General features: G+C 39.5%; 25 non-coding genes across 25 annotated transcripts; all 25 read left to right on the top strand.

Annotated features, from left to right (window-relative positions):
- The first annotated feature begins 290 nt into the window (after positions 1 to 290).
- On the top strand, positions 291 to 362 carry trnac-gca (transfer RNA cysteine (anticodon GCA)). Its single transcript has one exon. It is a non-coding gene; the product is annotated as a tRNA-Cys (tRNA).
- A 604-nt stretch (positions 363 to 966) lies between these two features.
- On the top strand, positions 967 to 1,038 carry trnac-gca (transfer RNA cysteine (anticodon GCA)). Its single transcript has one exon. It is a non-coding gene; the product is annotated as a tRNA-Cys (tRNA).
- Positions 1,039 to 1,643: 605 nt separating this feature from the next.
- trnac-gca (transfer RNA cysteine (anticodon GCA)) lies at positions 1,644 to 1,715 on the top strand. Its single transcript has one exon. It is a non-coding gene; the product is annotated as a tRNA-Cys (tRNA).
- A 1,654-nt stretch (positions 1,716 to 3,369) lies between these two features.
- trnac-gca (transfer RNA cysteine (anticodon GCA)) lies at positions 3,370 to 3,441 on the top strand. The gene has a single exon. It is a non-coding gene; the product is annotated as a tRNA-Cys (tRNA).
- A 303-nt stretch (positions 3,442 to 3,744) lies between these two features.
- On the top strand, positions 3,745 to 3,816 carry trnac-gca (transfer RNA cysteine (anticodon GCA)). Its single transcript has one exon. It is a non-coding gene; the product is annotated as a tRNA-Cys (tRNA).
- A 604-nt stretch (positions 3,817 to 4,420) lies between these two features.
- trnac-gca (transfer RNA cysteine (anticodon GCA)) lies at positions 4,421 to 4,492 on the top strand. Its single transcript has one exon. It is a non-coding gene; the product is annotated as a tRNA-Cys (tRNA).
- Positions 4,493 to 4,795: 303 nt separating this feature from the next.
- On the top strand, positions 4,796 to 4,867 carry trnac-gca (transfer RNA cysteine (anticodon GCA)). The gene has a single exon. It is a non-coding gene; the product is annotated as a tRNA-Cys (tRNA).
- A 303-nt stretch (positions 4,868 to 5,170) lies between these two features.
- On the top strand, positions 5,171 to 5,242 carry trnac-gca (transfer RNA cysteine (anticodon GCA)). Its single transcript has one exon. It is a non-coding gene; the product is annotated as a tRNA-Cys (tRNA).
- Positions 5,243 to 6,521: 1,279 nt separating this feature from the next.
- trnac-gca (transfer RNA cysteine (anticodon GCA)) lies at positions 6,522 to 6,593 on the top strand. The gene has a single exon. It is a non-coding gene; the product is annotated as a tRNA-Cys (tRNA).
- Positions 6,594 to 6,896: 303 nt separating this feature from the next.
- trnac-gca (transfer RNA cysteine (anticodon GCA)) lies at positions 6,897 to 6,968 on the top strand. The gene has a single exon. It is a non-coding gene; the product is annotated as a tRNA-Cys (tRNA).
- Positions 6,969 to 7,271: 303 nt separating this feature from the next.
- trnac-gca (transfer RNA cysteine (anticodon GCA)) lies at positions 7,272 to 7,343 on the top strand. The gene has a single exon. It is a non-coding gene; the product is annotated as a tRNA-Cys (tRNA).
- Positions 7,344 to 7,947: 604 nt separating this feature from the next.
- Positions 7,948 to 8,019, top strand: trnac-gca (transfer RNA cysteine (anticodon GCA)). The gene has a single exon. It is a non-coding gene; the product is annotated as a tRNA-Cys (tRNA).
- A 3,304-nt stretch (positions 8,020 to 11,323) lies between these two features.
- trnac-gca (transfer RNA cysteine (anticodon GCA)) lies at positions 11,324 to 11,395 on the top strand. The gene has a single exon. It is a non-coding gene; the product is annotated as a tRNA-Cys (tRNA).
- Positions 11,396 to 11,999: 604 nt separating this feature from the next.
- Positions 12,000 to 12,071, top strand: trnac-gca (transfer RNA cysteine (anticodon GCA)). The gene has a single exon. It is a non-coding gene; the product is annotated as a tRNA-Cys (tRNA).
- A 605-nt stretch (positions 12,072 to 12,676) lies between these two features.
- On the top strand, positions 12,677 to 12,748 carry trnac-gca (transfer RNA cysteine (anticodon GCA)). The gene has a single exon. It is a non-coding gene; the product is annotated as a tRNA-Cys (tRNA).
- Positions 12,749 to 13,352: 604 nt separating this feature from the next.
- trnac-gca (transfer RNA cysteine (anticodon GCA)) lies at positions 13,353 to 13,424 on the top strand. The gene has a single exon. It is a non-coding gene; the product is annotated as a tRNA-Cys (tRNA).
- Positions 13,425 to 14,029: 605 nt separating this feature from the next.
- On the top strand, positions 14,030 to 14,101 carry trnac-gca (transfer RNA cysteine (anticodon GCA)). The gene has a single exon. It is a non-coding gene; the product is annotated as a tRNA-Cys (tRNA).
- A 605-nt stretch (positions 14,102 to 14,706) lies between these two features.
- trnac-gca (transfer RNA cysteine (anticodon GCA)) lies at positions 14,707 to 14,778 on the top strand. The gene has a single exon. It is a non-coding gene; the product is annotated as a tRNA-Cys (tRNA).
- Positions 14,779 to 15,382: 604 nt separating this feature from the next.
- On the top strand, positions 15,383 to 15,454 carry trnac-gca (transfer RNA cysteine (anticodon GCA)). The gene has a single exon. It is a non-coding gene; the product is annotated as a tRNA-Cys (tRNA).
- Positions 15,455 to 16,059: 605 nt separating this feature from the next.
- Positions 16,060 to 16,131, top strand: trnac-gca (transfer RNA cysteine (anticodon GCA)). The gene has a single exon. It is a non-coding gene; the product is annotated as a tRNA-Cys (tRNA).
- A 604-nt stretch (positions 16,132 to 16,735) lies between these two features.
- On the top strand, positions 16,736 to 16,807 carry trnac-gca (transfer RNA cysteine (anticodon GCA)). The gene has a single exon. It is a non-coding gene; the product is annotated as a tRNA-Cys (tRNA).
- Positions 16,808 to 17,411: 604 nt separating this feature from the next.
- trnac-gca (transfer RNA cysteine (anticodon GCA)) lies at positions 17,412 to 17,483 on the top strand. Its single transcript has one exon. It is a non-coding gene; the product is annotated as a tRNA-Cys (tRNA).
- A 604-nt stretch (positions 17,484 to 18,087) lies between these two features.
- trnac-gca (transfer RNA cysteine (anticodon GCA)) lies at positions 18,088 to 18,159 on the top strand. The gene has a single exon. It is a non-coding gene; the product is annotated as a tRNA-Cys (tRNA).
- A 604-nt stretch (positions 18,160 to 18,763) lies between these two features.
- trnac-gca (transfer RNA cysteine (anticodon GCA)) lies at positions 18,764 to 18,835 on the top strand. Its single transcript has one exon. It is a non-coding gene; the product is annotated as a tRNA-Cys (tRNA).
- A 603-nt stretch (positions 18,836 to 19,438) lies between these two features.
- trnac-gca (transfer RNA cysteine (anticodon GCA)) lies at positions 19,439 to 19,510 on the top strand. Its single transcript has one exon. It is a non-coding gene; the product is annotated as a tRNA-Cys (tRNA).
- Positions 19,511 to 19,790: the final 280 nt, after the last annotated feature.

The raw sequence follows: 19,790 nt of genomic DNA, 5'->3' as shown, positions 1-19,790 counted from the left end.
TTCTAAGTGTATCTTGAGAGAGGAAGTGCTCCTTTTAAGGTTATCCTACTCAATCCATAATGTCCCTCATTACATTGTTTTTCTCTCAGTCAGACAGTTCCTACCAGAGGTGGAAGTGCAATAGACTTCAGATCAAGAGGTCTCAGGTTCAATTCCTGTTGTCAACTTGAAATCAAATACATTATGGGTATGTTTTCAATGCGGGAGAGTACTTAATTAGGTGATGTCCATCTCCAGCTGAAATGTCCCTTATTAGACAATTTTTCCACCCTTTTGCAGTTTCAAGCACAGGGGGTATAGCTCAGTGGTAGAGCATTTGACTGCAGATCAAGAGGTCCCAGGTTCAAATCTTGGTGCCCCCTTGTATCATGTTCTTCCGATGTGTATCTTGAGGGTAGGAGTAGTCCTTTTTAGATTATGTTACTCAATCTAAAATGTCCCATATTAGATGTTTTTTCTCTCAGTCAGAGAGTTCATAACAGAGGTGGAAGTGCAATAGACTTCAGTTCAAGATGTCTCAGGTTCAAATCCTTTTGTCAACTTGAAATCAAATATTTATGGATATGTTTTCAAAGAGAGAGTGTTCTTGATTAGGCTATGTAGATCGCCATCTGATATGTCGATTATTAGACAATTTCTCAGGATCAAATCCTGGTGCCCCCTTAAATCAAGTATTTTCTAAGTGTATCTTGAGAGAGGAAGTGCTCCTTTTAAGGTTATCCTACTCAATCCATAATGTCCCTCATTACATTGTTTTTCTCTCAGTCAGACAGTTCCTACCAGAGGTGGAAGTGCAATAGACTTCAGATCAAGAGGTCTCAGGTTCAATTCCTGTTGTCAACTTGAAATCAAATACATTATGGGTATGTTTTCAATGCGGGAGAGTACTTAATTAGGTGATGTCCATCTCCAGCTGAAATGTCCCTTATTAGACAATTTTTCCACCATTTTGCAGTTTCAAGCACAGGGGGTATAGCTCAGTGGTAGAGCATTTGACTGCAGATCAAGAGGTCCCAGGTTCAAATCTTGGTGCCCCCTTGTATCATGTTCTTCCGATGTGTATCTTGAGGGTAGGACTAGTCCTTTTTAGATTATGTTACTCAATCTAAAATGTCCCATATTAGATGGTTTTTCTCTCAGTCAGAGAGTTCATAACAGAGGTGGAAGTGCGATAGACTTCAGATCAAGAGGTCTCAGGTTCAATTCCTGTTGTCAACTTGAAATCAAATACTTTATGGATATGTTTTCAAAGAGAGAGTGTTCTTGATTAGGCTATGTAGATCGCCATCTGAAATGTCGATTATTAGACAATTTCTCAGGATCAAATCCTGGTGCCCCCTTAAATCAAGTACTTTCTAAGTGTATCTTGAGAGAGGAAGTGCTCCTTTTATGGTTATCCTACTCAATCTATAATATCCCACATTAGATGGTTTTTCTCTCAGTCAGACAGTTCCTACCAGAGGTAGAAGTGCAATAGACTTCAGATAGAGAAGTCTCAGGTTCAATTCCTATTGTCAACTTGAAATCAAATACTTTATGGGTATGTTTTCAATGCGGGAGAGTACTTAATTAGGTGATGTCCATCTCCAGCTGAAATGTCCCTTATTAGACCATTTTTCCACCCTTAGGCAGTTTCAAGCACAGGGGGTATAGCTCAGTGGTAGAGCATTTGACTGCAGATCAAGAGGTCCCAGGTTCAAATCCTGGTGCCCCCTTGGATCATGTTCTTCCGATGTGTATCTTGAGGGTAGGAGTAGTCCTATTTAGATAATGTTACTCAATCTAAAATGTCCCATATTAGATGGTTTTTCTCTCAGTCAGAGAGTTCATAACAGAGGTGGAAGTGCAATAGACTTCAGTTCAAGATGTCTCAGGTTCAAATCCTTTTGTCAACTTGAAATCAAATATTTATGGATATGTTTTCAAAGAGAGAGTGTTCTTGATTAGGCTATGTAGATCGCCATCTGAAATGTCGATTATTAGACCATTTCTCAGGATCAAATCCTGGTGCCCCCTTAAATCAAGTATTTTCTAAGTGTATCTTGAGAGAGGAAGTGCTCCTTTTAAGGTTATCCTACTCAATCCATAATGTCCCTCATTACATTGTTTTTCTCTCAGTCAGACAGTTCCTACCAGAGGTGGAAGTGCAATAGACTTCAGATCAAGAGGTCTCAGGTTCAATTCCTGTTGTCAACTTGAAATCAAATACTTTATGGGTATGTTTTCAATGCGGGAGAGTACTTAATTAGGTGATGTCCATCTCCAGCTGAAATGTCCCTTATTAGACCATTTTTCCACCCTTTTGCAGTTTCAAGCACAGGGGGTATAGCTCAGTGGTAGAGCATTTGACTGCAGATCAAGAGGTCCCAGGTTCAAATCTTGGTGCCGCCTTGTATCATGTTCTTCCGATGTGTATCTTGAGGGTAGGAGTAGTCCTTTTTAGATTATGTTACTCAATCTAAAATGTCCCATATTAGATGGTTTTTCTCTCAGTCAGAGAGTTCATAACAGAGGTGGAAGTGCAATAGACTTCAGATCAAGAGGTCTCAGGTTCAATTCCTGTTGTCAACTTGAAATCAAATACTTTATGGGTATGTTTTCAATGCGGGAGAGTACTTAATTAGGTGATGTCCATCTCCAGCTGAAATGTCCCTTATTAGACAATTTTTCCACCCTTTTGCAGTTTCAAGCACAGGGGGTATAGCTCAGTGGTAGAGCATTTGACTGCAGATCAAGAGGTCCCAGGTTCAAATCTGGTGCCCCCTTGTATCGTGTTCTTCCGATGTGTATCTTGAGGGTAGGAGTAGTCCTTTTTAGATTATGTTACTCAATCTAAAATGTCCCATATTAGATGGTTTTTCTCTCAGTCAGAGAGTTCATAACAGAGGTGGAAGTGCAATAGACTTCAGTTCAAGATGTCTCAGGTTCAAATCCTTTTGTCAACTTGAAATCAAATATTTATGGATATGTTTTCAAAGAGAGAGTGTTCTTGATTAGGCTATGTAGATCGCCATCTGAAATGTCGATTATTAGACCATTTCTCAGGATCAAATCCTGGTGCCCCCTTAAATCAAGTATTTTCTAAGTGTATCTTGAGAGAGGAAGTGCTCCTTTTAAGGTTATCCTACTCAATCCATAATGTCCCTCATTACATTGTTTTTCTCTCAGTCAGACAGTTCCTACCAGAGGTGGAAGTGCAATAGACTTCAGATCAAGAGGTCTCAGGTTCAATTCCTGTTGTCAACTTGAAATCAAATACATTATGGGTATGTTTTCAATGCGGGAGAGTACTTAATTAGGTGATGTCCATCTCCAGCTGAAATGTCCCTTATTAGACAATTTTTCCACCCTTTTGCAGTTTCAAGCACAGGGGGTATAGCTCAGTGGTAGAGCATTTGACTGCAGATCAAGAGGTCCCAGGTTCAAATCTTGGTGCCCCCTTGTATCATGTTCTTCCGATGTGTATCTTGAGGGTAGGAGTAGTCCTTTTTAGATTATGTTACTCAATCTAAAATGTCCCATATTAGATGGTTTTTCTCTCAGTCAGAGAGTTCATAACAGAGGTGGAAGTGCAATAGACTTCAGATCAAGAGGTCTCAGGTTCAATTCCTGTTGTCAACTTGAAATCAAATACTTCATGGGTATGTTTTCAATGCGGGAGAGTACTTAATTAGGTGATGTCCATCTCCAGCTGAAATGTCCCTTATTAGACAATTTTTCCACCCTTTTGCAGTTTCAAGCACAGGGTGTATAGCTCAGTGGTAGAGCATTTGACTGCAGATCAAGAGGTCCCAGGTTCAAATCCTGGTACCCCCTTGTATCATATTCTTCCGATGTGTATCTTGAGGGTAGGAGTAGTCCTTTTTAGATTATGTTACTCAATCTAAAATGTCCCATATTAGATGGTTTTTCTCTCAGTCAGAGAGTTCATAACAGAGGTGGAAGTGCAATAGACTTCAGTTCAAGATGTCTCAGGTTCAAATCCTTTAGTCAACTTGAAATCAAATATTTATGGATATGTTTTCAAAGAGAGAGTGTTCTTGATTAGGCTATGTAGATCGCCATCTGAAATGTCGATTATTAGACAATTTCTCAGGATCAAATCCTGGTGCCCCCTTAAATCAAGTATTTTCTAAGTGTATCTTGAGAGAGGAAGTGCTCCTTTTAAGGTTATCCTACTCAATCCATAATGTCCCTCATTACATTGTTTTTCTCTCAGTCAGACAGTTCCTACCAGAGGTGGAAGTGCAATAGACTTCAGATCAAGAGGTCTCAGGTTCAATTCCTGTTGTCAACTTGAAATCAAATACTTTATGGGTATGTTTTCAATGCGGGAGAGTACTTAATTAGGTGATGTCCATCTCCAGCTGAAATGTCCCTTATTAGACAATTTTTCCACCCTTTTGCAGTTTCAAGCACAGGGTGTATAGCTCAGTGGTAGAGCATTTGACTGCAGATCAAGAGGTCCCAGGTTCAAATCCTGGTACCCCCTTGTATCATATTCTTCCGATGTGTATCTTGAGGGTAGGAGTAGTCCTTTTTAGATTATGTTACTCAATCTAAAATGTCCCATATTAGATGGTTTTTCTCTCAGTCAGAGAGTTCATAACAGAGGTGGAAGTGCGATAGACTTCAGATCAAGAGGTCTCAGGTTCAATTCCTGTTGTCAACTTGAAATCAAATACTTTATGGGTATGTTTTCAATGCGGGAGAGTACTTAATTAGGTGATGTCCATCTCCAGCTGAAATGTCCCTTATTAGACAATTTTTCCACCCTTTTGCAGTTTCAAGCACAGGGGGTATAGCTCAGTGGTAGAGCATTTGACTGCAGATCAAGAGGTCCCAGGTTCAAATCTTGGTGCCCCCTTGTATCGTGTTCTTCCGATGTGTATCTTGAGGGTAGGAGTAGTCCTTTTTAGATTATGTTACTCAATCTAAAATGTCCCATATTAGATGGTTTTTCTCTCAGTCAGAGAGTTCATAACAGAGGTGGAAGTGCAATAGACTTCAGATCAAGAGGTCTCAGGTTCAATTCCTGTTGTCAACTTGAAATCAAATACTTCATGGGTATGTTTTCAATGCGGGAGAGTACTTAATTAGGTGATGTCCATCTCCAGCTGAAATGTCCCTTATTAGACAATTTTTCCACCCTTTTGCAGTTTCAAGTACAGGGGGTATAGCTCAGTGGTAGAGCATTTGACTGCAGATCAAGAGGTCCCAGGTTCAAATCCTGGTGCCCCCTTGGATCATGTTCTTCCGATGTGTATCTTGAGGTTAGGAGTAGTCCTTTTTAGATTATGTTACTCAATCTAAAATGTCCCATATTAGATGTTTTTTTTCTCAGTCAGAGAGTTCGTAACAGAGGTGGAAGTGCAATAGACTTCAGTTCAAGCTGTCTCAGGTTCAAATCCTTTAGTCAACTTGAAATCAAATATTTATGGATATGTTTTCAAAGAGAGAGTGTTCTTGATTAGGCTATGTAGATCGCCATCTGAAATGTCGATTATTAGACAATTTCTCAGGATCAAATCCTGGTGCCCCCTTAAATCAAGTATTTTCTAAGTGTATCTTGAGAGAGGAAGTGCTCCTTTTAAGGTTATCCTACTCAATCCATAATGTCCCTCATTACATTGTTTTTCTCTCAGTCAGACAGTTCCTACCAGAGGTGGAAGTGCAATAGACTTCAGATCAAGAGGTCTCAGGTTCAATTCCTGTTGTCAACTTGAAATCAAATACTTTATGGGTATGATTTCAATGCGGGAGAGTACTTAATTAGGTGATGTCCATCTCCAGCTGAAATGTCCCTTATTAGACAATTTTTCCACCCTTTTGCAGTTTCAAGCACAGGGTTATAGCTCAGTGGTAGAGCATTTGACTGCAGATCAAGAGGTCCCAGGTTCAAATCCTGGTGCCCCCTTGGATTATGTTCTTCCGATGTGTATCTTGAGGGTAGGAGTAGTCCTTTTTAGATTATGTTACTCAATCTAAAATGTCCCATATTAGATGGTTTTTCTCTCAGTCAGAGAGTTCATAACAGAGGTGGAAGTGCAATAGACTTCAGTTCAAGATGTCTCAGGTTCAAATCCTTTAGTCAACTTGAAATCAAATATTTATGGATATGTTTTCAAAGAGAGAGTGTTCTTGATTAGGCTATGTAGATCGCCATCTGAAATGTCGATTATTAGACAATTTCTCAGGATCAAATCCTGGTGCCCCCTTAAATCAAGTATTTTCTAAGTGTATCTTGAGAGAGGAAGTGCTCCTTTTAAGGTTATCCTACTCAATCCATAATGTCCCTCATTACATTGTTTTTCTCTCAGTCAGACAGTTCCTACCAGAGGTGGAAGTGCAATAGACTTCAGATCAAGAGGTCTCAGGTTCAATTCCTGTTGTCAACTTGAAATCAAATACTTTATGGGTATGTTTTCAATGCGGGAGAGTACTTAATTAGGTGATGTCCATCTCCAGCTGAAATGTCCCTTATTAGACAATTTTTCCACCCTTTTGCAGTTTCAAGCACAGGGTGTATAGCTCAGTGGTAGAGCATTTGACTGCAGATCAAGAGGTCCCAGGTTCAAATCCTGGTACCCCCTTGTATCATATTCTTCCGATGTGTATCTTGAGGGTAGGAGTAGTCCTTTTTAGATTATGTTACTCAATCTAAAATGTCCCATATTAGATGGTTTTTCTCTCAGTCAGAGAGTTCATAACAGAGGTGGAAGTGCGATAGACTTCAGATCAAGAGGTCTCAGGTTCAATTCCTGTTGTCAACTTGAAATCAAATACTTTATGGGTATGTTTTCAATGCGGGAGAGTACTTAATTAGGTGATGTCCATCTCCAGCTGAAATGTCCCTTATTAGACAATTTTTCCACCCTTTTGCAGTTTCAAGCACAGGGGGTATAGCTCAGTGGTAGAGCATTTGACTGCAGATCAAGAGGTCCCAGGTTCAAATCTTGGTGCCCCCTTGTATCGTGTTCTTCCGATGTGTATCTTGAGGGTAGGAGTAGTCCTTTTTAGATTATGTTACTCAATCTAAAATGTCCCATATTAGATGGTTTTTCTCTCAGTCAGAGAGTTCATAACAGAGGTGGAAGTGCAATAGACTTCAGATCAAGAGGTCTCAGGTTCAATTCCTGTTGTCAACTTGAAATCAAATACTTCATGGGTATGTTTTCAATGCGGGAGAGTACTTAATTAGGTGATGTCCATCTCCAGCTGAAATGTCCCTTATTAGACAATTTTTCCACCCTTTTGCAGTTTCAAGCACAGGGTGTATAGCTCAGTGGTAGAGCATTTGACTGCAGATCAAGAGGTCCCAGGTTCAAATCCTGGTACCCCCTTGTATCATATTCTTCCGATGTGTATCTTGAGGGTAGGAGTAGTCCTTTTTAGATTATGTTACTCAATCTAAAATGTCCCATATTAGATGGTTTTTCTCTCAGTCAGAGAGTTCATAACAGAGGTGGAAGTGCAATAGACTTCAGTTCAAGATGTCTCAGGTTCAAATCCTTTAGTCAACTTGAAATCAAATATTTATGGATATGTTTTCAAAGAGAGAGTGTTCTTGATTAGGCTCTGTAGATCGCCATCTGAAATGTCGATTATTAGACAATTTCTCAGGATCAAATCCTGGTGCCCCCTTAAATCAAGTATTTTCTAAGTGTATCTTGAGAGAGGAAGTGCTCCTTTTAAGGTTATCCTACTCAATCCATAATGTCCCTCATTACATTGTTTTTCTCTCAGTCAGACAGTTCCTACCAGAGGTGGAAGTGCAATAGACTTCAGATCAAGAGGTCTCAGGTTCAATTCCTATTGTCAACTTGAAATCAAATACTTTATGGGTATGTTTTCAATGCGGGAGAGTACTTTATTAGGTGATGTCCATCTCCAGCTGAAATGTCCCTTATTAGACAATTTTTCCACCCTTTTGCAGTTTCAAGCACAGGGGGTATAGCTCAGTGGTAGAGCATTTGACTGCAGATCAAGAGGTCCCAGGTTCAAATCTTGGTGCCCCCTTGTATCATGTTCTTCCGATGTGTATTTTGAGGGTAGGAGTAGTCCTTTTTAGATTATGTTACTCAATCTAAAATGTCCCATATTAGATGGTTTTTCTCTCAGTCAGAGAGTTCATAACAGAGGTGGAAGTGCAATAGACTTCAGTTCAAGCTGTCTCAGGTTCAAATCCTTTAGTCAACTTGAAATCAAATATTTATGGATATGTTTTCAAAGAGAGAGTGTTCTTGATTAGGCTATGTAGATCACCATCTGAAATGTCGATTATTAGACAATTTCTCAGGATCAAATCCTGGTGCCCCCTTAAATCAAGTATTTTCTAAGTGTATCTTGAGAGAGGAAGTGCTCCTTTTAAGGCTATCCTACTCAATCCATAATGTCCCTCATTACATTGTTTTTCTCTCAGTCAGACAGTTCCTACCAGAGGTGGAAGTGCAATAGACTTCAGATCAAGAGGTCTCAGGTTCAATTCCTGTTGTCAACTTGAAATCAAATACTTTATGGGTATGATTTCAATGCGGGAGAGTACTTAATTAGGTGATGTCCATCTCCAGCTGAAATGTCCCTTATTAGACAATTTTTCCACCCTTTTGCAGTTTCAAGCACAGGGTTATAGCTCAGTGGTAGAGCATTTGACTGCAGATCAAGAGGTCCCAGGTTCAAATCCTGGTGCCCCCTTGGATTATGTTCTTCCGATGTGTATCTTGAGGGTAGGAGTAGTCCTTTTTAGATTATGTTACTCAATCTAAAATGTCCCATATTAGATGGTTTTTCTCTCAGTCAGAGAGTTCATAACAGAGGTGGAAGTGCAATAGACTTCAGTTCAAGATGTCTCAGGTTCAAATCCTTTAGTCAACTTGAAATCAAATATTTATGGATATGTTTTCAAAGAGAGAGTGTTCTTGATTAGGCTATGTAGATCGCCATCTGAAATGTCGATTATTAGACAATTTCTCAGGATCAAATCCTGGTGCCCCCTTAAATCAAGTATTTTCTAAGTGTATCTTGAGAGAGGAAGTGCTCCTTTTAAGGTTATCCTACTCAATCCATAATGTCCCTCATTACATTGTTTTTCTCTCAGTCAGACAGTTCCTACCAGAGGTGGAAGTGCAATAGACTTCAGATCAAGAGGTCTCAGGTTCAATTCCTGTTGTCAACTTGAAATCAAATACTTTATGGGTATGTTTTCAATGCGGGAGAGTACTTAATTAGGTGATGTCCATCTCCAGCTGAAATGTCCCTTATTAGACAATTTTTCCACCCTTTTGCAGTTTCAAGCACAGGGTTATAGCTCAGTGGTAGAGCATTTGACTGCAGATCAAGAGGTCCCAGGTTCAAATCCTGGTGCCCCCTTGGATTATGTTCTTCCGATGTGTATCTTGAGGGTAGGAGTAGTCCTTTTTAGATTATGTTACTCAATCTAAAATGTCCCATATTAGATGGTTTTTCTCTCAGTCAGAGAGTTCATAACAGAGGTGGAAGTGCAATAGACTTCAGTTCAAGATGTCTCAGGTTCAAATCCTTTAGTCAACTTGAAATCAAATATTTATGGATATGTTTTCAAAGAGAGAGTGTTCTTGATTAGGCTATGTAGATCGCCATCTGAAATGTCGATTATTAGACAATTTCTCAGGATCAAATCCTGGTGCCCCCTTAAATCAAGTATTTTCTAAGTGTATCTTGAGAGAGGAAGTGCTCCTTTTAAGGTTATCCTACTCAATCCATAATGTCCCTCATTACATTGTTTTTCTCTCAGTCAGACAGTTCCTACCAGAGGTGGAAGTGCAATAGACTTCAGATCAAGAGGTCTCAGGTTCAATTCCTGTTGTCAACTTGAAATCAAATACTTTATGGGTATGTTTTCAATGCGGGAGAGTACTTAATTAGGTGATGTCCATCTCCAGCTGAAATGTCCCTTATTAGACAATTTTTCCACCCTTTTGCAGTTTCAAGCACAGGGTTATAGCTCAGTGGTAGAGCATTTGACTGCAGATCAAGAGGTCCCAGGTTCAAATCCTGGTGCCCCCTTGGATTATGTTCTTCCGATGTGTATCTTGAGGGTAGGAGTAGTCCTTTTTAGATTATGTTACTCAATCTAAAATGTCCCATATTAGATGGTTTTTCTCTCAGTCAGAGAGTTCATAACAGAGGTGGAAGTGCAATAGACTTCAGTTCAAGATGTCTCAGGTTCAAATCCTTTAGTCAACTTGAAATCAAATATTTATGGATATGTTTTCAAAGAGAGAGTGTTCTTGATTAGGCTCTGTAGATCGCCATCTGAAATGTCGATTATTAGACAATTTCTCAGGATCAAATCCTGGTGCCCCCTTAAATCAAGTATTTTCTAAGTGTATCTTGAGAGAGGAAGTGCTCCTTTTAAGGTTATCCTACTCAATCCATAATGTCCCTCATTACATTGTTTTTCTCTCAGTCAGACAGTTCCTACCAGAGGTGGAAGTGCAATAGACTTCAGATCAAGAGGTCTCAGGTTCAATTCCTGTTGTCAACTTGAAATCAAATACTTTATGGGTATGTTTTCAATGCGGGAGAGTACTTAATTAGGTGATGTCCATCTCCAGCTGAAATGTCCCTTATTAGACAATTTTTCCACCCTTTTGCAGTTTCAAGCACAGGGTTATAGCTCAGTGGTAGAGCATTTGACTGCAGATCAAGAGGTCCCAGGTTCAAATCCTGGTGCCCCCTTGGATTATGTTCTTCCGATGTGTATCTTGAGGGTAGGAGTAGTCCTTTTTAGATTATGTTACTCAATCTAAAATGTCCCATATTAGATGGTTTTTCTCTCAGTCAGAGAGTTCATAACAGAGGTGGAAGTGCAATAGACTTCAGTTCAAGATGTCTCAGGTTCAAATCCTTTAGTCAACTTGAAATCAAATATTTATGGATATGTTTTCAAAGAGAGAGTGTTCTTGATTAGGCTCTGTAGATCGCCATCTGAAATGTCGATTATTAGACAATTTCTCAGGATCAAATCCTGGTGCCCCCTTAAATCAAGTATTTTCTAAGTGTATCTTGAGAGAGGAAGTGCTCCTTTTAAGGTTATCCTACTCAATCCATAATGTCCCTCATTACATTGTTTTTCTCTCAGTCAGACAGTTCCTACCAGAGGTGGAAGTGCAATAGACTTCAGATCAAGAGGTCTCAGGTTCAATTCCTATTGTCAACTTGAAATCAAATACTTTATGGGTATGTTTTCAATGCGGGAGAGTACTTTATTAGGTGATGTCCATCTCCAGCTGAAATGTCCCTTATTAGACAATTTTTCCACCCTTTTGCAGTTTCAAGCACAGGGGGTATAGCTCAGTGGTAGAGCATTTGACTGCAGATCAAGAGGTCCCAGGTTCAAATCTTGGTGCCCCCTTGTATCATGTTCTTCCGATGTGTATCTTGAGGGTAGGAGTAGTCCTTTTTAGATTATGTTACTCAATCTAAAATGTCCCATATTAGATGGTTTTTCTCTCAGTCAGAGAGTTCATAACAGAGGTGGAAGTGCAATAGACTTCAGTTCAAGCTGTCTCAGGTTCAAATCCTTTAGTCAACTTGAAATCAAATATTTATGGATATGTTTTCAAAGAGAGAGTGTTCTTGATTAGGCTATGTAGATCACCATCTGAAATGTCGATTATTAGACAATTTCTCAGGATCAAATCCTGGTGCCCCCTTAAATCAAGTATTTTCTAAGTGTATCTTGAGAGAGGAAGTGCTCCTTTTAAGGCTATCCTACTCAATCCATAATGTCCCTCATTACATTGTTTTTCTCTCAGTCAGACAGTTCCTACCAGAGGTGGAAGTGCAATAGACTTCAGATCAAGAGGTCTCAGGTTCAATTCCTGTTGTCAACTTGAAATCAAATACTTTATGGGTATGTTTTCAATGCGGGAGAGTACTTAATTAGGTGATGTCCATCTCCAGCTGAAATGTCCCTTATTAGACCATTTTTCCACCTTTAGGCAGTTTCAAGTACAGGGGGTATAGCTCAGTGGTAGAGCATTTGACTGCAGATCAAGAGGTCCCAGGTTCAAATCCTGGTGCCCCCTTGGATCATGTTCTTCCGATGTGTATCTTTAGGTTAGGAGTAGTCCTTTTTAGATTATGTTACTCAATCTAAAATGTCCCATATTAGATGTTTTTTCTCTCAGTCAGAGAGTTCGTAACAGAGGTGGAAGTGCAATAGACTTCAGTTCAAGCTGTCTCAGGTTCAAATCCTTTAGTCAACTTGAAATCAAATATTTATGGATATGTTTTCAAAGAGAGAGTGTTCTTGATTAGGCTATGTAGATCGCCATCTGAAATGTCGATTATTAGACAATTTCTCAGGATCAAATCCTGGTGCCCCCTTAAATCAAGTATTTTCTAAGTGTATCTTGAGAGAGGAAGTGCTCCTTTTAAGGTTATCCTACTCAATCCATAATGTCCCTCATTACATTGTTTTTCTCTCAGTCAGACAGTTCCTACCAGAGGTGGAAGTGCAATAGACTTCAGATCAAGAGGTCTCAGGTTCAATTCCTGTTGTCAACTTGAAATCAAATACTTTATGGGTATGTTTTCAATGCGGGAGAGTACTTAATTAGGTGATGTCCATCTCCAGCTGAAATGTCCCTTATTAGACAATTTTTCCACCCTTTATGCAGTTTCAAGCACAGGGGTTATAGCTCAGTGGTAGAGCATTTGACTGCAGATCAAGAGGTCCCAGGTTCAAATCCTGGTGCCCCCTTGGATCATGTTCTTCCGATGTGTATCTTGAGGGTAGGAGTAGTCCTTTTTAGATTATGTTACTCAATCTAAAATGTCCCATATTAGATGGTTTTTCTCTCAGTCAGAGAGTTCATAACAGAGGTGGAAGTGCAATAGACTTCAGTTCAAGATGTCTCAGGTTCAAATCCTTTAGTCAACTTGAAATCAAATATTTATGGATATGTTTTCAAAGAGAGAGTGTTCTTGATTAGGCTATGTAGATCGCCATCTGAAATGTCGATTATTAGACAATTTCTCAGGATCAAATCCTGGTGCCCCCTTAAATCAAGTATTTTCTAAGTGTATCTTGAGAGAGGAAGTGCTCCTTTTAAGGTTATCCTACTCAATCCATAATGTCCCTCATTACATTGTTTTTCTCTCAGTCAGACAGTTCCTACCAGAGGTGGAAGTGCAATAGACTTCAGATCAAGAGGTCTCAGGTTCAATTCCTGTTGTCAACTTGAAATCAAATACTTTATGGGTATGTTTTCAATGCGGGAGAGTACTTAATTAGGTGATGTCCATCTCCAGCTGAAATGTCCCTTATTAGACAATTTTTCCACCCTTTAGCAGTTTCAAGCACAGGGGGTATAGCTCAGTGGTAGAGCATTTGACTGCAGATCAAGAGGTCCCAGGTTCAAATCCTGGTGCCCCCTTGTATCATGTTCTTCCGATGTGTATCTTGAGGGTAGGAGTAGTCCTTTTTAGATTATGTTACTCAATCTAAAATGTCCCATATTAGATGGTTTTTCTCTCAGTCAGAGAGTTCATAACAGAGGTGGAAGTGCAATAGACTTCAGTTCAAGATGTCTCAGGTTCAAATCCTTTAGTCAACTTGAAATCAAATATTTATGGATATGTTTTCAAAGAGAGAGTGTTCTTGATTAGGCTATGTAGATCGCCATCTGAAATGTCGATTATTAGACAATTTCTCAGGATCAAATCCTGGTGCCCCCTTAAATCAAGTATTTTCTAAGTGTATCTTGAGAGAGGAAGTGCTCCTTTTAAGGTTATCCTACTCAATCCATAATGTCCCTCATTACATTGTTTTTCTCTCAGTCAGACAGTTCCTACCAGAGGTGGAAGTGCAATAGACTTCAGATCAAGAGGTCTCAGGTTCAATTCCTGTTGTCAACTTGAAATCAAATACTTTATGGGTATGTTTTCAATGCGGGAGAGTACTTAATTAGGTGATGTCCATCTCCAGCTGAAATGTCCCTTATTAGACCATTTTTCCACCCTTTAGGCAGTTTCAAGCACAGGGGGTATAGCTCAGTGGTAGAGCATTTGACTGCAGATCAAGAGGTCCCAGGTTCAAATCCTGGTGCCCCCTTGTATCATGTTCTTCCGATGTGTATCTTGAGGGTAGGAGTAGTCCTTTTTAGATTATGTTACTCAATCTAAAATGTCCCATATTAGATGGTTTTTCTCTCAGTCAGAGAGTTCATAACAGAGGTGGAAGTGCAATAGACTTCAGTTCAAGATGTCTCAGGTTCAAATCCTTTAGTCAACTTGAAATCAAATATTTATGGATATGTTTTCAAAGAGAGAGTGTTCTTGATTAGGCTATGTAGATCGCCATCTGAAATGTCGATTATTAGACAATTTCTCAGGATCAAATCCTGGTGCCCCCTTAAATCAAGTATTTTCTAAGTGTATCTTGAGAGAGGAAGTGCTCCTTTTAAGGTTATCCTACTCAATCCATAATGTCCCTCATTACATTGTTTTTCTCTCAGTCAGACAGTTCCTACCAGAGGTGGAAGTGCAATAGACTTCAGATCAAGAGGTCTCAGGTTCAATTCCTATTGTCAACTTGAAATCAAATACTTTATGGGTATGTTTTCAATGCGGGAGAGTACTTTATTAGGTGATGTCCATCTCCAGCTGAAATGTCCCTTATTAGACCATTTTTCCACCCTTTAGGCAGTTTCAAGCACAGGGGGTATAGCTCAGTGGTAGAGCATTTGACTGCAGATCAAGAGGTCCCAGGTTCAAATCCTGGTGCCCCCTTGTATCATGTTCTTCCGATGTGTATCTTGAGGGTAGGAGTAGTCCTTTTTAGATTATGTTACTCAATCTAAAATGTCCCATATTAGATGGTTTTTCTCTCAGTCAGAGAGTTCATAACAGAGGTGGAAGTGCAATAGACTTCAGTTCAAGATGTCTCAGGTTCAAATCCTTTAGTCAACTTGAAATCAAATATTTATGGATATGTTTTCAAAGAGAGAGTGTTCTTGATTAGGCTATGTAGATCGCCATCTGAAATGTCGATTATTAGACAATTTCTCAGGATCAAATCCTGGTGCCCCCTTAAATCAAGTATTTTCTAAGTGTATCTTGAGAGAGGAAGTGCTCCTTTTAAGGTTATCCTACTCAATCCATAATGTCCCTCATTACATTGTTTTTCTCTCAGTCAGACAGTTCCTACCAGAGGTGGAAGTGCAATAGACTTCAGATCAAGAGGTCTCAGGTTCAATTCCTGTTGTCAACTTGAAATCAAATACTTTATGGGTATGTTTTCAATGCGGGAGAGTACTTAATTAGGTGATGTCCATCTCCAGCTGAAATGTCCCTTATTAGACCATTTTTCCACCTTTAGGCAGTTTCAAGCACAGGGGGTATAGCTCAGTGGTAGAGCATTTGACTGCAGATCAAGAGGTCCCAGGTTCAAATCCTGGTGCCCCCTTGTATCATGTTCTTCCGATGTGTATCTTGAGGGTAGGAGTAGTCCTTTTTAGATTATGTTACTCAATCTAAAATGTCCCATATTAGATGGTTTTTCTCTCAGTCAGAGAGTTCATAACAGAGGTGGAAGTGCAATAGACTTCAGTTCAAGATGTCTCAGGTTCAAATCCTTTAGTCAACTTGAAATCAAATATTTATGGATATGTTTTCAAAGAGAGAGTGTTCTTGATTAGGCTATGTAGATCGCCATCTGAAATGTCGATTATTAGACAATTTCTCAGGATCAAATCCTGGTGCCCCCTTAAATCAAGTATTTTCTAAGTGTATCTTGAGAGAGGAAGTGCTCCTTTTAAGGTTATCCTACTCAATCCATAATGTCCCTCATTACATTGTTTTTCTCTCAGTCAGACAGTTCCTACCAGAGGTGGAAGTGCAATAGACTTCAGATCAAGAGGTCTCAGGTTCAATTCCTGTTGTCAACTTGAAATCAAATACTTTATGGGTATGTTTTCAATGCGGGAGAGTACTTAATTAGGTGATGTCCATCTCCAGCTGAAATGTCCCTTATTAGACCATTTTTCCACCCTTTAGGCAGTTTCAAGCACAGGGGGTATAGCTCAGTGGTAGAGCATTTGACTGCAGATCAAGAGGTCCCAGGTTCAAATCCTGGTGCCCCCTTGTATCATGTTCTTCCGATGTGTATCTTGAGGGTAGGAGTAGTCCTTTTTAGATTATGTTACTCAATCTAAAATGTCCCATATTAGATGGTTTTTCTCTCAGTCAGAGAGTTCATAACAGAGGTGGAAGTGCAATAGACTTCAGTTCAAGATGTCTCAGGTTCAAATCCTTTTGTCAACTTGAAATCAAATATTTATGGATATGTTTTCAAAGAGAGAGTGTTCTTGATTAGGCTATGTAGATCGCCATCTGAAATGTCGATTATTAGACAATTTCTCAGGATCAAATCCTGGTGCCCCCTTAAATCAAGTATTTTCTAAGTGTATCTTGAGAGAGGAAGTGCTCCTTTTAAGGTTATCCTACTCAATCCATAATGTCCCTCATTACATTGTTTTTCTCTCAGTCAGACAGTTCCTACCAGAGGTGGAAGTGCAATAGACTTCAGATCAAGAGGTCTCAGGTTCAATTCCTGTTGTCAACTTGAAATCAAATACTTTATGGGTATGTTTTCAATGCGGGAGAGTACTTAATTAGGTGATGTCCATCTCCAGCTGAAATGTCCCTTATTAGACCATTTTTCCACCCTTAGGCAGTTTCAAGCACAGGGGGTATAGCTCAGTGGTAGAGCATTTGACTGCAGATCAAGAGGTCCCAGGTTCAAATCCTGGTGCCCCCTTGTATCATGTTCTTCCGATGTGTATCTTGAGGGTAGGAGTAGTCCTTTTTAGATTATGTTACTCAATCTAAAATGTCCCATATTAGATGGTTTTTCTCTCAGTCAGAGAGTTCATAACAGAGGTGGAAGTGCAATAGACTTCAGTTCAAGATGTCTCAGGTTCAAATCCTTTAGTCAACTTGAAATCAAATATTTATGGATATGTTTTCAAAGAGAGAGTGTTCTTGATTAGGCTATGTAGATCGCCATCTGAAATGTCGATTATTAGACAATTTCTCAGGATCAAATCCTGGTGCCCCCTTAAATCAAGTATTTTCTAAGTGTATCTTGAGAGAGGAAGTGCTCCTTTTAAGGTTATCCTACTCAATCCATAATGTCCCTCATTACATTGTTTTTCTCTCAGTCAGACAGTTCCTACCAGAGGTGGAAGTGCAATAGACTTCAGATCAAGAGGTCTCAGGTTCAATTCCTGTTGTCAACTTGAAATCAAATACTTTATGGGTATGTTTTCAATGCGGGAGAGTACTTTATTAGGTGATGTCCATCTCCAGCTGAAATGTCCCTTATTAGACCATTTTTCCACCCTTAGGCAGTTTCAAGCACAGGGGGTATAGCTCAGTGGTAGAGCATTTGACTGCAGATCAAGAGGTCCCAGGTTCAAATCCTGGTGCCCCCTTGTATCATGTTCTTCCGATGTGTATCTTGAGGGTAGGAGTAGTCCTTTTTAGATTATGTTACTCAATCTAAAATGTCCCATATTAGATGGTTTTTCTCTCAGTCAGAGAGTTCATAACAGAGGTGGAAGTGCAATAGACTTCAGTTCAAGATGTCTCAGGTTCAAATCCTTTAGTCAACTTGAAATCAAATATTTATGGATATGTTTTCAAAGAGAGAGTGTTCTTGATTAGGCTATGTAGATCGCCATCTGAAATGTCGATTATTAGACAATTTCTCAGGATCAAATCCTGGTGCCCCCTTAAATCAAGTATTTTCTAAGTGTATCTTGAGAGAGGAAGTGCTCCTTTTAAGGTTATCCTACTCAATCCATAATGTCCCTCATTACATTGTTTTTCTCTCAGTCAGACAGTTCCTACCAGAGGTGGAAGTGCAATAGACTTCAGATCAAGAGGTCTCAGGTTCAATTCCTGTTGTCAACTTGAAATCAAATACTTTATGGGTATGTTTTCAATGCGGGAGAGTACTTTATTAGGTGATGTCCATCTCCAGCTGAAATGTCCCTTATTAGACCATTTTTCCACCTTTAGGCAGTTTCAAGCAGAGGGGGTATAGCTCAGTGGTAGAGCATTTGACTGCAGATCAAGAGGTCCCAGGTTCAAATCCTGGTGCCCCCTTGTATCATGTTCTTCCGATGTGTATCTTGAGGGTAGGAGTAGTCCTTTTTAGATTATGTTACTCAATCTAAAATGTCCCATATTAGATGGTTTTTCTCTCAGTCAGAGAGTTCATAACAGAGGTGGAAGTGCAATAGACTTCAGTTCAAGATGTCTCAGGTTCAAATCCTTTAGTCAACTTGAAATCAAATATTTATGGATATGTTTTCAAAGAGAGAGTGTTCTTGATTAGGCTATGTAGATCGCCATCTGAAATGTCGATTATTAGACAATTTCTCAGGATCAAATCCTGGTGCCCCCTTAAATCAAGTATTTTCTAAGTGTATCTTGAGAGAGGAAGTGCTCCTTTTAAGGTTATCCTACTCAATCCATAATGTCCCTCATTACATTGTTTTTCTCTCAGTCAGACAGTTCCTACCAGAGGTGGAAGTGCAATAGACTTCAGATCAAGAGGTCTCAGGTTCAATTCCTGTTGTCAACTTGAAATCAAATACTTTATGGGTATGTTTTCAATGCGGGAGAGTACTTAATTAGGTGATGTCCATCTCCAGCTGAAATGTCCCTTATTAGACCATTTTTCCACCCTTAGGCAGTTTCAAGCACAGGGGGTATAGCTCAGTGGTAGAGCATTTGACTGCAGATCAAGAGGTCCCAGGTTCAAATCCTGGTGCCCCCTTGTATCATGTTCTTCCGATGTGTATCTTGAGGGTAGGAGTAGTCCTTTTTAGATTATGTTACTCAATCTAAAATGTCCCATATTAGATGGTTTTTCTCTCAGTCAGAGAGTTCATAACAGAGGTGGAAGTGCAATAGACTTCAGTTCAAGATGTCTCAGGTTCAAATCCTTTTGTCAACTTGAAATCAAATATTTATGGATATGTTTTCAAAGAGAGAGTGTTCTTGATTAGGCTATGTAGATCGCCATCTGAAATGTCAATTATTAGACAATTTCTCAGGATCAAATCCTGGTGCCCCCTTAAATCAAGTACTTTCTAAGTGTATCTTGAGAGAGGAAGTGCTCCTTTTAAGGTTATCCTACTCAATCTATAATATCCCACATTAGATGTTTTTCTCTCAGTCAGACAGTTCCTACCAGAGGTAGAAGTGCAATAGACTTCAGATAGAGAAGTCTCAGGTTCAATTCCTGTTGTCAACTTGAAATCAAATACTTTATGGGTATGTTTTCAATGCGGGAGAGTACTTAATTAGGTGATGTCCATCTCCAGCTGAAATGTCCCTTATTAGACCATTTTTCCACCCTTAGGCAGTTTCAAGCACAGGGGGTATAGCTCAGTGGTAGAGCATTTGACTGCAGATCAAGAGGTCCCAGGTTCAAATCCTGGTGCCCCCTTGTATCATGTTCTTCCGATGTGTATCTTGAGGGTAGGAGTAGTCCTTTTTAGATTATGTTACTCAATCTAAAATGTCCCATATTAGATGGTTTTTCTCTCAGTCAGAGAGTTCATAACAGAGGTGGAAGTGCAATAGACTTCAGTTCAAGATGTCTCAGGTTCAAATCCTTTTGTCAACTTGAAATCAAATATTTATGGATATGTTTTCAAAGAGAGAGTGTTCTTGATTAGGCTATGTAGATCGCCATCTGAAATGTCGATTATTAGACAATTTCTCAG

The sequence above is a fragment of the Oncorhynchus kisutch genome, unplaced genomic scaffold (assembly GCF_002021735.2).
Source record: "Oncorhynchus kisutch isolate 150728-3 unplaced genomic scaffold, Okis_V2 scaffold1419, whole genome shotgun sequence".
NCBI lineage: Eukaryota > Metazoa > Chordata > Actinopteri > Salmoniformes > Salmonidae > Oncorhynchus > Oncorhynchus kisutch.
The sequence above is the reverse complement of the archived record's forward strand: the minus strand, read 5'-3'. Positions and strand labels throughout refer to the sequence as shown.